The sequence below is a fragment of the Buteo buteo genome, chromosome 8, assembly GCF_964188355.1.
Source record: "Buteo buteo chromosome 8, bButBut1.hap1.1, whole genome shotgun sequence".
NCBI classification, from domain to species: Eukaryota; Metazoa; Chordata; class Aves; order Accipitriformes; family Accipitridae; genus Buteo; species Buteo buteo.
The window spans coordinates 45,191,270-45,204,077 of record NC_134178.1 but is presented as its reverse complement, the minus strand read 5'-3'; the positions used below and the strand labels follow the sequence as shown (position 1 = coordinate 45,204,077).

General features: G+C 50.0%; 1 protein-coding gene across 9 annotated transcripts in view; it reads right to left on the bottom strand.

The window, feature by feature from the left end:
- The window catches only part of TENT5C (terminal nucleotidyltransferase 5C), a 46,313-nt gene that overhangs the window by 16,729 nt on the left and 16,776 nt on the right, over positions 1–12,808 (bottom strand). For 7 of the 9 annotated variants that reach the window (XR_012651384.1, XR_012651386.1, XR_012651381.1 and 4 more), the window contains one exon: positions 2,115–2,201. The exons of 1 other annotated variant lie outside the window; for it this stretch is intronic. The gene's annotated coding sequence lies outside the window, so the exon portion shown is untranslated. Of the gene's footprint in view, positions 1–2,114; positions 2,202–12,227; positions 12,282–12,808 lie in introns of all 9 variants that reach the window. One more of the 9 variants, XR_012651387.1, reaches the window with a different exon arrangement.

Here is a 12,808-nt window from a genome sequence, read left to right as displayed (position 1 = left end):
GCAAACATATTTTACAGTAATGGTAGGATAACTTCTTTAGGCAGATCCCGATGAAGTAGTTAGATTAAAGGGAAATGCTCCATGTCCTGTCTCAGTAGCTTTGTTTGCACTTGAGCATCTCTTTGAACTTAAGTCTGTTACAGTAGTATACCAAAGTGTTTTCGAGGGACTTATCCAGGAATTTAAAAAATAAATAAAATTTTAAACCCTAACAACTGATGACCCCAAAGCACAATAGGTAGAAATGTTCTGCAGCCTGGCTGGTGCAGTAGCAGCCATCAGTGGGACTTGCTGATGTGCCAGCTTGGGACAGCAGAGCCTAGGGGTGTAGGAGGGTTACAGAGTACAGCAGGGCGTACCAAGACCCGGAGAAGATGTCGGAGTTTGCGCAGGTGGTGTGGCCATGAGCAAGATGACCTTTTGGATGTTTTCAGAGCCACTGATGCAGTTAGGCAAATTCTCCTCTGCCGCATCACATTTAAATGTTTCACTCTGCGCACTGCGATCATCATTATCATTAGGGAGCAAAACTAGTTAAATAGTCATCACAGAAGCAACCGTGCAAAAATATTTCACAATTAGAAATATGCCTTCAAAGCAAGTCACTAAAACCAGACTTTAGGGCTGCCCCCCCCCCCGCAAAACCCATTGCTCTCTCCTGCACCATCCACTTGGAAACGTGGCCCATTTGGGTGTGGCCCAAAGTGCAATACCTTTCCAACACCTGGGTTGGAAAGGCATGTCAGCGTTCGCTGTTGGATGCAAGTTATTTTATCGATTCAGCTAGGCAGCAAGCAGCAGAACTACAAACAGTCCTTACACCTGTGGAAAATACATTGCAGTCAGCAGCAAGGTTTTTCTGATGGAGGACTACTTCATTAGCCTGGTCTTGCACGCACCCACTGCCTGAAGCAATGCTCATCAGCTGGCCCGAGGAAATACACTGCAACCCTGGAGCAACCAGCAAGGATGACAGGGGTAGCGAGTAGTTCTGGTGGCATCCCATCCCATAGCACAGCTCGGAGCAGTTTTAACCCATCATCATTAAATTAATCCTGTTGACTCCAGATACTTCTTGATGTTTGGAGGTTTTGGGGTTTTGGCTTGGGGTTTTTTGGGTGGGGAGAAACAAAGCTATTTAGGACCCCCTCCAGACTTTTCAGTCATTCTTTGATCTGTCACGGGGTCTGTGAATGGAGCACAAGCCCGCACCTAGGCACTGCGGGAGAGAGGGGTGCCGTGCCCATGGCAGCAGGGCACAGCTGGGAACTCGCACTGCTCCGAGCCCTCCACCTCCAGCTGCCAGCACCCCATGCAGTCTAAACAGCACGGGGTTTGCTGTGTCTGGCAAATCCCAAGAGAGGAGCAGCTGTAGCAGCTCCAGGACAGCGGTAGAGGAACGTGCACATGAATCCAGAGAGAAATGCTCTTTTCTCTTGGCACTCTAGCAAGCTCTAATGAGAAGCAGCCCACCCGAGCTTTTGAAGAATGAACTCACCAGGAGACTCCTCTGCTCTGATCAGCCTCCAACCCTCTCATCCGCTTAGGAGAAATAATAAACTGGGACATACGAGTTATTTTCATACACACAGTTGAGTAACCTCACACAGGGAAGACTGGCGGGGAGGACGGGGGTGATGTTGGGGCTGCCTCCCCCCAGGACCAGGCGACACAACAGGGAGCCCGCAGAAAGTCTCAGTCCCTTTGGAAAGTTGCGGAGGGGGGGAGGGCGGTGACAGGGGGATAGGGCGCTCTGTTTCCCAGGGCCCAAACAGGCTGTATTTTGTATTAATTTTTTTTTTTAACCTGGGCTCAGTCCTAGCTCGTGAGGACTGCCGTGTTCTGATGTGCCGTTGTGTCCCAGGACAAACCCCCGCCTGCCCCCAGCATAGGCTGGCACAGCACCGGCAGCACTGCTCGGCACAGCCAGCCCCATCCTGGGCAGCTTCTTGGGACTGCCCAGACAACCAAAGAATAAACTTTGGGTTGTCTGATGGCCCAAACTGTGACACTCGTGAGACTTCTCTTCTTTTTTTTTTTCTTAAATTTTAAATATTTCACTTTTTCAAACCTTATTATTTGCCTTTAGCATTTGTTTTCCTGCTGGCAGATACCTTTTTGAAAAGTCACATCCAGTCAACTTCCTCCCATCCTATTCTTGCCACTTTCCAAGCCAAGTAAGGCAGATTTGACTTTCTATTCTGAAAAAAAAAAAAAAAAAAAAAAAAAAAAAATTAAAAAAAAAGAAGGAGAAAGAAAATTGTCACAGAACCATTTGTTTACCCAAGGACACAGATGCCTGGAGCAGCAGCACAGTGAATGGGGAACCGTGTCTAAGTCTGCACTGATCATGAATTTGGTCCCCCATCCCTGGCACTAAGCTGGCCGGGGTTGGGGAAGCCGTGTGGCCACCAGGACGGGCTTTGGCGTGGTTGGGCCTTGGGGCTGAGGCAGAGGGAAGCTGAGCAGCTGCTGCCAAAGCGATGCTTTTGGGGGGGGCAGTACTGATTAGGGGCGACCCTGAGCCTGGCCATGCCTGCTTGCCGGCGGTGGGAATGGGTCTGGCAGTGGCCAGGCTTTTTGCAGGTTTCTGCTCAAGCTGTTCAGCCTGTGGCATGCAAACACAATTACTTCTTTTTTTTCCAAGACCAAGAGCAGCGATGTAGCTATGCCTCTTTTTTCCCCAAAGCTTTAGCAGCAAAAGCTCCATTCACGTTTTGCAAAAGCTCCTCAGCTGGGCAAAGCCAGTGGGCAAACCGGCAGAAGGTTTTTTCGAAGCAAGTTCCAATCTTTCCCAAGATACAAGCCATATCAGTTAAGCCGAAATGTCCTTCCTGGGTAGAAGAAGGTCTCATGCTGTGGAGTGAGTCAGCCCTTTGCAACGTCACTCCCAGGGGCAAAGACAGGGCGATGACAGTCTCTTACGGTCTCCTAAAGGTCGCAGGCAATTTGTGGCTTTGTGCGAGTTTTATTTGTTGTAGGGCTTTTGCTTTCTGGTCTATAAAAATCCCAAGGTAGCCAAGAAGGGGTTTGGGGTTGGGGTTTTTTTTAGACATAGATTTGTTATTTAATCCTGAATTGGGTTCTCTTTGCATGACCTGCAATATTTCCCTAACATCTCCAGTCTCCATCCTGTTTCCCGCAGGAGGACAGTTAGATAAGGATAAACAGAGATGGAAACTTTCTCCATTGCTAGCTGAAGCAGCGACAGCTCTTGGAATTTTCACATAAAACGCTTCTTCCAACCACTTGCCAGACATCTGGAGACAAACGGCTGCTAAAAGGAACCAACATAAAATATGTATGTTTTGAATTGTTTGATTGACTAAAATATTTTTGGAGCATCTTGGTTGCTCTTGTTTTTCCCCCTTGCTTGGGTTGTGTCAAATCCATCTTCTACACCACCAGTACCACGCAAAGTCTTCCAGGAAAAAAAGAGCAACCTATCAAGACCTAATATCCTAAATTAAAAAAAAAAAAAACAAACAAGAAGAAACTCAAGTCTGCCAATGTTGCAGGTATTTGTGTCTGCTTCTAAAGAAACAAACAACCAAAACCATTCCCCAAACAAAGCAACTGTCCTCCTTCCTCCCCTTCGCAAGACAGGCTAGAAAGCCAACTCTCCTTTCTGTTTTAATCCTGCTTTTCAAAGAAAAAGGAAGTTTTCAAGTTGGAGACAGAATGAAATGGGCTAATTTATGCCAGCAATTTGCGTTGAGACTTCCAAAAAGCTTTAGCCCACCAGAGAAAGGCAGAACCATAGGGCTTATACCCCTACCTGGCAAATCACCAGAGGCAATAAATAAAGGAGAAGCAAAGACACATTTAGAAACATCATAAACCCACTGACTGTAGCCAGGGGATGCCTGCTGCAGAGCAAATGCCATCCTCTCACAAACCCAATGGGATGTTCAGCTGAGCCAGCCAAAAAGTGGCTAAAAGGGAATGAACTGACATTTATTTGTACTTTCAAAGATTTTTAATAAGGTCTTTTGTGAGGTAATCTGCAGACACAGCGTATGGATATAGGCTTGTGGTTTTTATTTTCTTTCTAGCCATTCTGATCTGTGGTATTTAACCTAAAAGTTATTAAAATAGATATTAAAACCTTCCTTACTAGTACAAGGCCATATGGACTTGACTTGTTGGTTCCTGACCCATATATTTAAGGAATAGCAAAGCCCGGTGAGTCCTGTCTCCTGCAGTACAAGGGGAGAAGCGCTGCCACGCCTCAAGACCAGGCAAAGGGGTACAAACATGGACGGGAATATTTGACCACGCTTCCAGGGCAGTGATTAAGGTTAGCAAGCCTAAAGATGGGTTTGATTCAGGTTTAGGCTGGTAATGAACTGTCTTGAGCATGGCTGGAGGGACACCCACAGACCTTTCGTGAAAGCACCACATGCAGTTTCCCTTCGACACCCTAGCATCTCCCATGCTCCTGCAACTAACTGTACCAACCTTTTCCAGCCTGGGAGCAGCACACAGCAGCTCGGTAGACCCCTTTTATAAATTATTTTTGGCCCACTTTAACCATCCGTCCTAATTGCCTGGGCCAGCGGCACTTGCCCCAGCAAAACCCGCCTGGCAGGCTCTGCCACAGGAGCAATGCTGGTGGCAACCACAGCCCGGGATGCTGGCACTCAGGAGAGGGGTTGATGCAGTTGCTGCCTCCCTGGGGACGCAGCTTCTGCAGCATCCCGAAACACGACGTGACTCTTCAGCTACAGCACAAGCTCAGGGTTTGTTTTGCCTCCCTTTTCTGGGATAAATGTCCAGGTCATGCAAGCCCCGGGGCACGTGTTGGGGCAGCAAGGATTGCCACCGGCCGGACACTAAGGGTCTCTCCAAAAAGGCTGTGGCCAGGAAAAGGGTCCCATCCTGGCAGGGAGCCTTGCCTCACTGCCTCCTCAAGGTCTTTTCAGGATCTTTTCCTCCAGGACAAAACATCAGCCATCTTGTGCACAGCTGATGTTTAGTCTGACCTCGCTGCCGTGTCTCCAGCATGCTGCTGCCTTGCAGGGATCGCTGGCTCTCAGGTATTTCGCATTGCGGAGCTCGCAGGCAGCGACTGAGCTGCAGGGTTATGGCATGCCCTTAGCACTAGCACTGGCTCTCCTGCAAGGCCGAGAGGCAGCTCTCAGGGTCCCATGTGCTGGCCTGGATGCAAATGCCGGAGGACTGGTACCCGGCATGGGGCAGAGCAGCCAAGAGGCTCAGCCGGCAGCATGAACTCTATCAGATGCACCACAGCTGCCATCCACAGCTGCCAAACTCTCTGAAAAACTCTGACTTCTCTTCAAAAAGTCCCGTTCTATTGCAAAACAGAGGGGTTGGCCAAGAGAGCATGTTACTCACCCCATCCGCTGCACTGTATCGCTCAGACGCGGGGGCACAAACCCTCCTGGCATCACAGAGACCTTTTGGTAGGACCATGCATTGGGCTGTTCTGTGCTCCCAAAGGAGCAAATGCCTCCAGGGACCACACACACCAAATTTTCAGATGGGTTACTAGGATGGACTATGAACAGCTCAGAAACTTCCTAAGCTGGTAACTAGGTCCTCCCACATCCACACATCAGTCTTCCAGGGTGGATGGGAACATCCCCACCCAGGCACCCACCAGCCCCAGGCTCCCCAGGGTGGGATGGGGATAAGCACAAGCAGACCAGGGTGTGGGTGGCACTGGGCACACAGAGGACTGGATTCAGGTTTGGGAAACAGCACAGCCAGGCCACTAAAGAGCCATGCATGGAGCAGGTATTGCGTGAGCCACGGATCCCATTGCAGGACACTGCTCCAGCAGTGGGCGCCCAGCTGGCACTGGGATGGTGGCTCAGTCCACCACCAGGCTGAACCAGGGATACAGCAGCACATACAGGATTTTGCTGGTGTGTAGCATTTCGCTTGCAAGTCAGCCACCAGCTCCCCTGAGAGCTGCAGAGTTTGAAGGCATCGTATGAAACTTCTACTTAGAGACCTTCACCCAACTCAGCCAGCCACCTGGGTGCAGGTCTCCTCTACCTGCCTATGTCAAACCCCGTGGCTGTGGGTGACTACACTGATGGTGACTGATGGAGACAGAGCAGAGCTCCACTGCAACGGGCTCCACGCTGACCACAGCCCCCATCTACCTGCCGGTGCCCAGGTCAGAGCACAAAACCAGGGGCAGGAATGGTTTTGTGGGATGTAGGAGTGCAGGAAAGCAGTGGGACAAATTCCTGACCTCAGGGGCACAGAGGCGGCTCCGCTTCCCACGCCGTCTCCAGGCACGAGGGGAGAGGAGGAGGAGGAGGAGGTTGGGGACCAAAGCATCTTGCAGAAAGGGGCCCCCTCACTCATGTACCCCAGGAAACACCTGGTTCAGGCTTCAGCCGGGAGCCTGAGCCACCGTGCGTGCGCAGGAAGAGGTGGCTGGTTTCTCCCTCCTTTTCTCCCTCCCCTGTTCAGTACATTAATGGGCACCTGGGTACACTACGAAAGCTTTCGCACAGGCTGCACCTGGCTGCACCGGCTTTGTCCCATTTTAGCTGCCATGTCATCTCACAGAGCTGCTGTTTTGAGTCAGATAACAGCATCGAGAGAGCGGCTATTTCCAGCCACAAGCCCTGCTGTACCACCGCCTGGGGTCTAAAGCAGCCAGCCCAGCTGATGAAAAAGGTCAGGAGAAGGATGTACTTCACAGGACACTGACAGCTCCCAAGTGTCCTGGCTTTGGTGTAACCAGGATCTCCCTGTTTCTGAATGTTTTCCCTTTTGGCTTGGGCTCCCCAGGAAACCTGGCTTCTCCTCCAAGGCGATGGCACAGCCTCGATGGCCACAGTACCTGCCAGCCGGTGTCACTGTGGCACCAACGGGAAAGTGAAGCATGCGTGATGCCTCCAACAGAGAGGGTCTTCTGAGACTGCTGAGGTTCTGGTGGTCCCTACCTGAGCACGAACCAGCTTTTGCTTAGATCCAGCCCTAGATCTCTAAGTCTGGCCCTAGGTTCAGAGGCTCCCCTTTCCATTTTGTCAGGCCAAGTCCAACACACAGCTCCTACATCCCAAGCCATGCCCAAGCCTACAAAGAGCTACAGGTGGCTTTCCTCATGGAAGCTGCCTGGGATGGACGTGGAGCACCAGCTCATCTTTTACAGCAGCTCCCTGCAGGCCCAGAGGGGCAGCAGATTATCAGTTCCAACCAAAAGCATAACCCCATGTTAGCTCAGCAAGCCAAGCCACGCCAGGGAGAGGATACATTTCTTCACTTCGCATTGCCGTAGTGTGGGTCTTCTCCCCAGAGAGAGCTGAAGCAGCGCACGTCTCATCATGGGGCTGAGGAGGAGGCTGCTGGGCAGCTGCAAGCCTCCCCATAACATCTTCCAGGGGCTGAGAGAGACCAGAGCCGCTTTGGCCCATGTCACGTTTCACCAAGCCAGTCCTTCCACCATCTGAAAGCTGTGGCGAGACCTGTCAGAGAGGCCAAGCTGGGCTGAATCCAGCTAGTAGCTGTGTTGCAAGCAACATTACTCATCCCCTTGCTGAAGAAGCGATGGGCTGGATGAAACTCAAATGTCAGTATTTATAAGACCTCCAGCTGCCTAGCTTCTTGTTCTGGAGGTGAGGGGGAACCTCCAGGCTCCAGAGCTTTATTTCAATCCACCAAACCTTTCTCAGGCACTGCAGTCTCCTGTGATACAGGGAGCCAGCTCCCGTGCTGGAGTTCCAGCTCTGCCAGTTCCTTCTGCAGAGCAGGAGGAGGGGTTGTGCAGAAGAGGGGCACAGGCCCTTAACTCTTGGTCCACGAGCCAGCCGCAAGGCTGCTCCAAAATGCCGGCTGGGATCACGCTCGGCTATTTTGGTAGCAGTACCGGAGCTAGCAATGGAGATGGAGAGGAGATGGGGGGCTGGCTGCAGCGACTCTGCCAGAGGTGAGGGACTTGCATGGCACTGGGACGTGCCACCATGCAGGGCACGGTAAGACTCCTGTCCCACATAGCAACAAGGCTGCCTGTGACAGGCTGTTTTGCTGCCTGTGGTCTAAATCGGGCTCTGTGGCCAGCACCAGCTTCACCACTGAGAAGCCAAGGTAAGGGGAAGTGAAAGCCGCAGGGACTGTGACACCTGCTCTGCCTCGCTGTTTTGCTTGTCTCTCTCAAGAAACCTTGAGTTGCTATATTTGAGCACTGATTATCTCCTGGCTCTGTTCTTATCCTTGTTTGTGAAGTTTGACTGAGTTCACACACTCCTGTGTACACAACGTGCCACCCTCTGGCTGCCAGGGAGTGCTCACAGCTGGTCAGGATCCCCCCCCCCCCCGCAGGGACACTGGCTCCCGGGGAGGATGCAAATGCTTTCCCCCCAGCTTTCTGCACCACCGATATGCCAGCACACATGCAAAACTGGAGAGGAGCTGCTGACAGCTCAGGCTGGGTGCAGGCATCAAATTCGACAACCCCTCCATGCTGCATGGCAAGAGGTGCCCAGAGATGGAGGGTATTAGCCCTTGTCCTGCAGAGCAAAGCACCCCTCCAGAAAAGGCAGGAAAATCGCAGCAGGGCCTCTGCAATTAAAGAGGGAGAGGACAGGGATAAAGTCAGCCCAGCTGCAGAGCAGTCCTGCAAAGGGGTGCGAAGGGAAGGCCAACGTAGGGGAGCAAGCAGAGGCTGTAAGGGTTGGGGTCTGTGGGAGAGGAGGGAGAAGAAAGGAATGTCACTAAGCCCCAGGCCATCCTGGGTGGCTGGACTCCTGAATTCCCTGTTGTCCCCCATCAGCAGCACCTTCTTGTTCCTGAGGGTGGTAGCATTGATTTTTTCCACTCTAGCAGACCTGCCAGCTTGGGGAGGGCTGTTCCACAGCGTGACCCCTCTTCTCTTCAATCCCATCCCATGGCAGCTCTTCCTCTCCCTCTATTTGTCTACCATTGAAGGGACCTTTAATTCTCCTAGGAGTCAAAGATCACTCAAACCCACTCAGGCTTTCAAGCCAAGCCCCAAGTCCCCTCACCCTTCTTCTCCCTGACCAGAGCAGACAGACAGGAGGGAGGCAGCTGAGGTGGGCATTTGAGTCCCCTTTGACTAGGTGCACCAGTACAAGTAGGGAACATCATACCCCAGACAGAGCTTTTACAGGCAGCCCAGGAGAAATCATCTGTGTATCCAGCTCCTTCCTCCCGTTGACATTTCCATGGTCAGGTTGATCTAGACCTGACCTCTCTATCCTTAGTTACATATTCTCCCTTCTGGTATTTTCTGTATTTGACACACTGGTATCACACTCTTCCATACAAAGGTCTATACAAGAATCCATACAGGAGGGCCTACCCATTATTTTTCTACCACATGTCAAGGGGATTAGAAGTTACATGTTAAGGTACTGCCCAAACACTGCTGTGAGCTAATACATGGTCTCTGGCCCCAGAAAGCGAGCAGACTGAAACAGGGCAGGGAGCTCACACTGTAACACCAGAAGAGAAGAGGATACCTACTATTCAAAACCAACATCCAGGTAAGCGTTGCCTTTTAAATGTTCTCAGCTGGCTGGAAACAAGTCCCTAGTAGTTTTTGATTAGCATACACTGAGCATGAGGTGGCAGCTGAGGTGGGAAAACTTTTCTTCTCATATTGGTTCTATTATAGTCCTAGACCTGAGTTATCTTTTCTGTGCAGCTGGCTGCTAAAGAGGATTTGCCTTGAGACTTTGCTTGTCTGTGCTTTTTGAGAAAGAAGCAGAGAAATCCTTGCAAGCCTATGCTGCAGGAAAGACTGCTTCACAGTGAGTCTAGAGGTGAGCCTTAAGGGACACAAAATAGGAAGGTCCCAAAGAAAGGGACTTTACTGTGCGACTATTTCAATTTTCTTCTCTTTTCAGGTCTCCACCAAAAACCCTGGGATTAAAATACTTTCTTCTCTCATGCCAAAAGGCTAATTAATTGATCTTTACGAGACTCTCACAGTGAAAGGATCTACATGAAATGGTATTAAACATTTGTGACTGAGGGCCTGGTATACATGTGCCATAGCTGTGAGTAGGTGGATGCACAGTATTTGTGTAGGTGACAGGTACAAGAAAAGCCCTGAGAAGGTTGGAAATGAGCCCTCATTTTCCCTTCATACTTCCAACCACAGGAGAATGTGAGGATGACCTGCAAGCTCAGGAGAAGTTTCATTACAAGGCAAAGTCTCCAACTCCAGTCCTTCCATTAGCTGTAGGCTGGTACTTGCTCGGTGAGCAAAGCCCCAGCTTCAATCCCTTGCTGCCCGATCAGTGCTTTCTGTGAGCTCAAGAAGGAGGCTGTCTTCAGAAAGACTAGTGGGAAGAGGGCTTGGAGAATAAGGGCTCCCTATGGAGCCTTCCATGCCCGCCAGGATCGCAAGGAACGCGGGCAGCTCAGCTCACCAAACTCCCCATCTTCTTGCTCGCTGGCTAACCATCCCAGCAGCATCTCCGCCTTATTTTTGTTTGCTGAGATTTCTCCATCAGGAGAAGAAGCTCTTAAGAGAGTGAATTAACTCGAGGATGTACGCAGCACCCAAACTTCCTCCCCTCCCCAAAAAAACCACCTTCCACACCCCATCCGTCTGACAACTTTAGCTTTCTCGGGGTGTCCCCCCCCCGGCCCCAACGGGGGCGGCCCGGGCGCTGTCCGCGGTGCTGAGCCCGCGGCCGCCACTCCCCAGGTCTCCGGGGGGCAAAAGGGAAGTGTTTGCTTCTTGGGTGAAGAGGGAGGAAAAAAACCAACCAATCAATCAAGCCAAAAAAAAACCCCAGCCAAAACAAAACCCTAAAAATCCCAAACAACAAACAAAAATTGGAATTTAACATTGGAAAACGAGTTTGAGGCATGACTTTCTCCACCCCGTAGCAGCTCAGGGGTATTCAACATCTTCCAACCCTACAGGTATAAAATTATTACGACCCAGGCCTCTGTGTACTTCTATGTACTTAATCCATATTCTGAACCAAATTCCCCAGCCACGGAAGAATAAGGCGCCTTGCCGAACTTTGCAGCAGCCTGAAAAGCAGCAGGGGAAGCCTAGAGGTTAAGGAGTTTCAGAAAACCACTTCTGTAAGGATACATAGCTAATTGCCCTTACAGCTTTCAACAAGCCAGCCTCTTCACAGATATTCACCATTAAGAGTCCCTCCAGGCCTTTCTCTGACCTGGAATTAACACAATTCATAAAATGAGACTCATGGCAGGGGTGGGCCACTTATCGCTGGCCCAGACAGGCACATGCAGCTGCTGAACAGGGGTGTGATATGTATAAAAGGTGGCAGGCAGTAATAGAAAATGACTCAGGGATTCACCCAAAGAACACCACAGGCATGCACAAGTAGAATGAGTCACTGGTCATTCATTGAGGCAATTAATCAGAAGCAAAATCAGAGGGGAATGACTTATCTGAGCCTAAAAATGGGCTTTTAAATGGCTGCCTCTCTTCTCCCTCTTACATGTAGAGCCCATGTTTCTCCAAAATGAGAAACTGAAAACCAAAGTTTTCCTTCTTAGCAATATTTATTTAGGGTGAGATGAACTGGGTTTGGAGATAGCAGGAACTGTTTTAGAAACTTCAGGGTATAAAGTTTATTGGCTAAGTTGGGTGGGACTTAAATCACAGGACACTGTGGGAGAACTCCTACAGCCAAGTGAAGCTGCGGAAGGGTTCTGAGCTGACACCAGGCTTCCTGTTGTCAGCCACATGGTGTGTGTGATCTCAAATTTGGGTGGGTTTACTGGACTGTTCCTGAGTGCTAACGGGGGCTGGATGGGGGCTTATGCAGTTGCTAGCTAAGTCTAGAGAAGGCCAGTTGTAGCTACTGAACCCCTTATGCTGGTGACACAAGATGAAGTGGCATGTCGTGTATCATCTCTCCTTAACTCAGTTCCAGATCCTCTCATGGGTGACTGAAGCAAGTGGGGAGTGCTCTGCTGCGCTCCAGTTGCAGAAACACGCTGCAGCAAATGAACCTGATACCTGCAGCTGCTGATCCGAGTCTGTATCACCCCGTGCTCTGCAGTGATGCAGGAAGCTCATCACCCCTGCCCACAGCCAAAACAACACCTTCAAGAAGTCCATGGCAGACAAAAAAATGGAAATCTTTACAATTCTTCTCTTTTAAAGTCAGTATGATGCTTCCCCTTGGACCTCATTTTATATTCAAAAGCTTATGGGAAAGAGTATCCCATTCACTTCACGTGCCAGGACTGCTCCCTCACATGTAGAAGGCACTTCTTCCACTAACCTGTAAAACTGGAGTCAGAGATGAGGCTTTATGTGGTTCTTCCTAGATCCCCTCCTACAATATTGGAATAGAGGCCGTATGTTTTCATTCTCCTGGAATTCACCCAGTATTTCAAGATTTAACGTTAATATCGGCAGACCAGAATGCTCTCCAGCCAACTCCTCTCCCAAGTTGCTGTTTTCTAATAATTTTCCCCTCTTGCTAATGGGCTCAAGAGTAGTTTGTCATCTCAGCAGAACACCCTCCCTTCCAAACATTCATCAGAACAAATTATTCCATCTTTCTGAATCTTTATTAACAGACATACTTCCAAAAAACAAAAGGGTGTATGCCTCAGCACAGTAATATTTTTTCCAAAAAATGAAACACTTTCCCATTATCTTTAGGGAAAATGAACCTAGTTGGTTTTCCACATCTCCTCCCTACAGTTTTTTGTACTTCAGAAGTCTAACTTGCATCAAATGCCACCTATTACTGCCTTTTTCCCCATAGCTAATATCTTGCATATCTGCTTCTACTTGCTGCCTTCATTGTAGTTCAGTACCATGGCTTTTAGCTAAAGCTATCGTCTCCCTTGAACA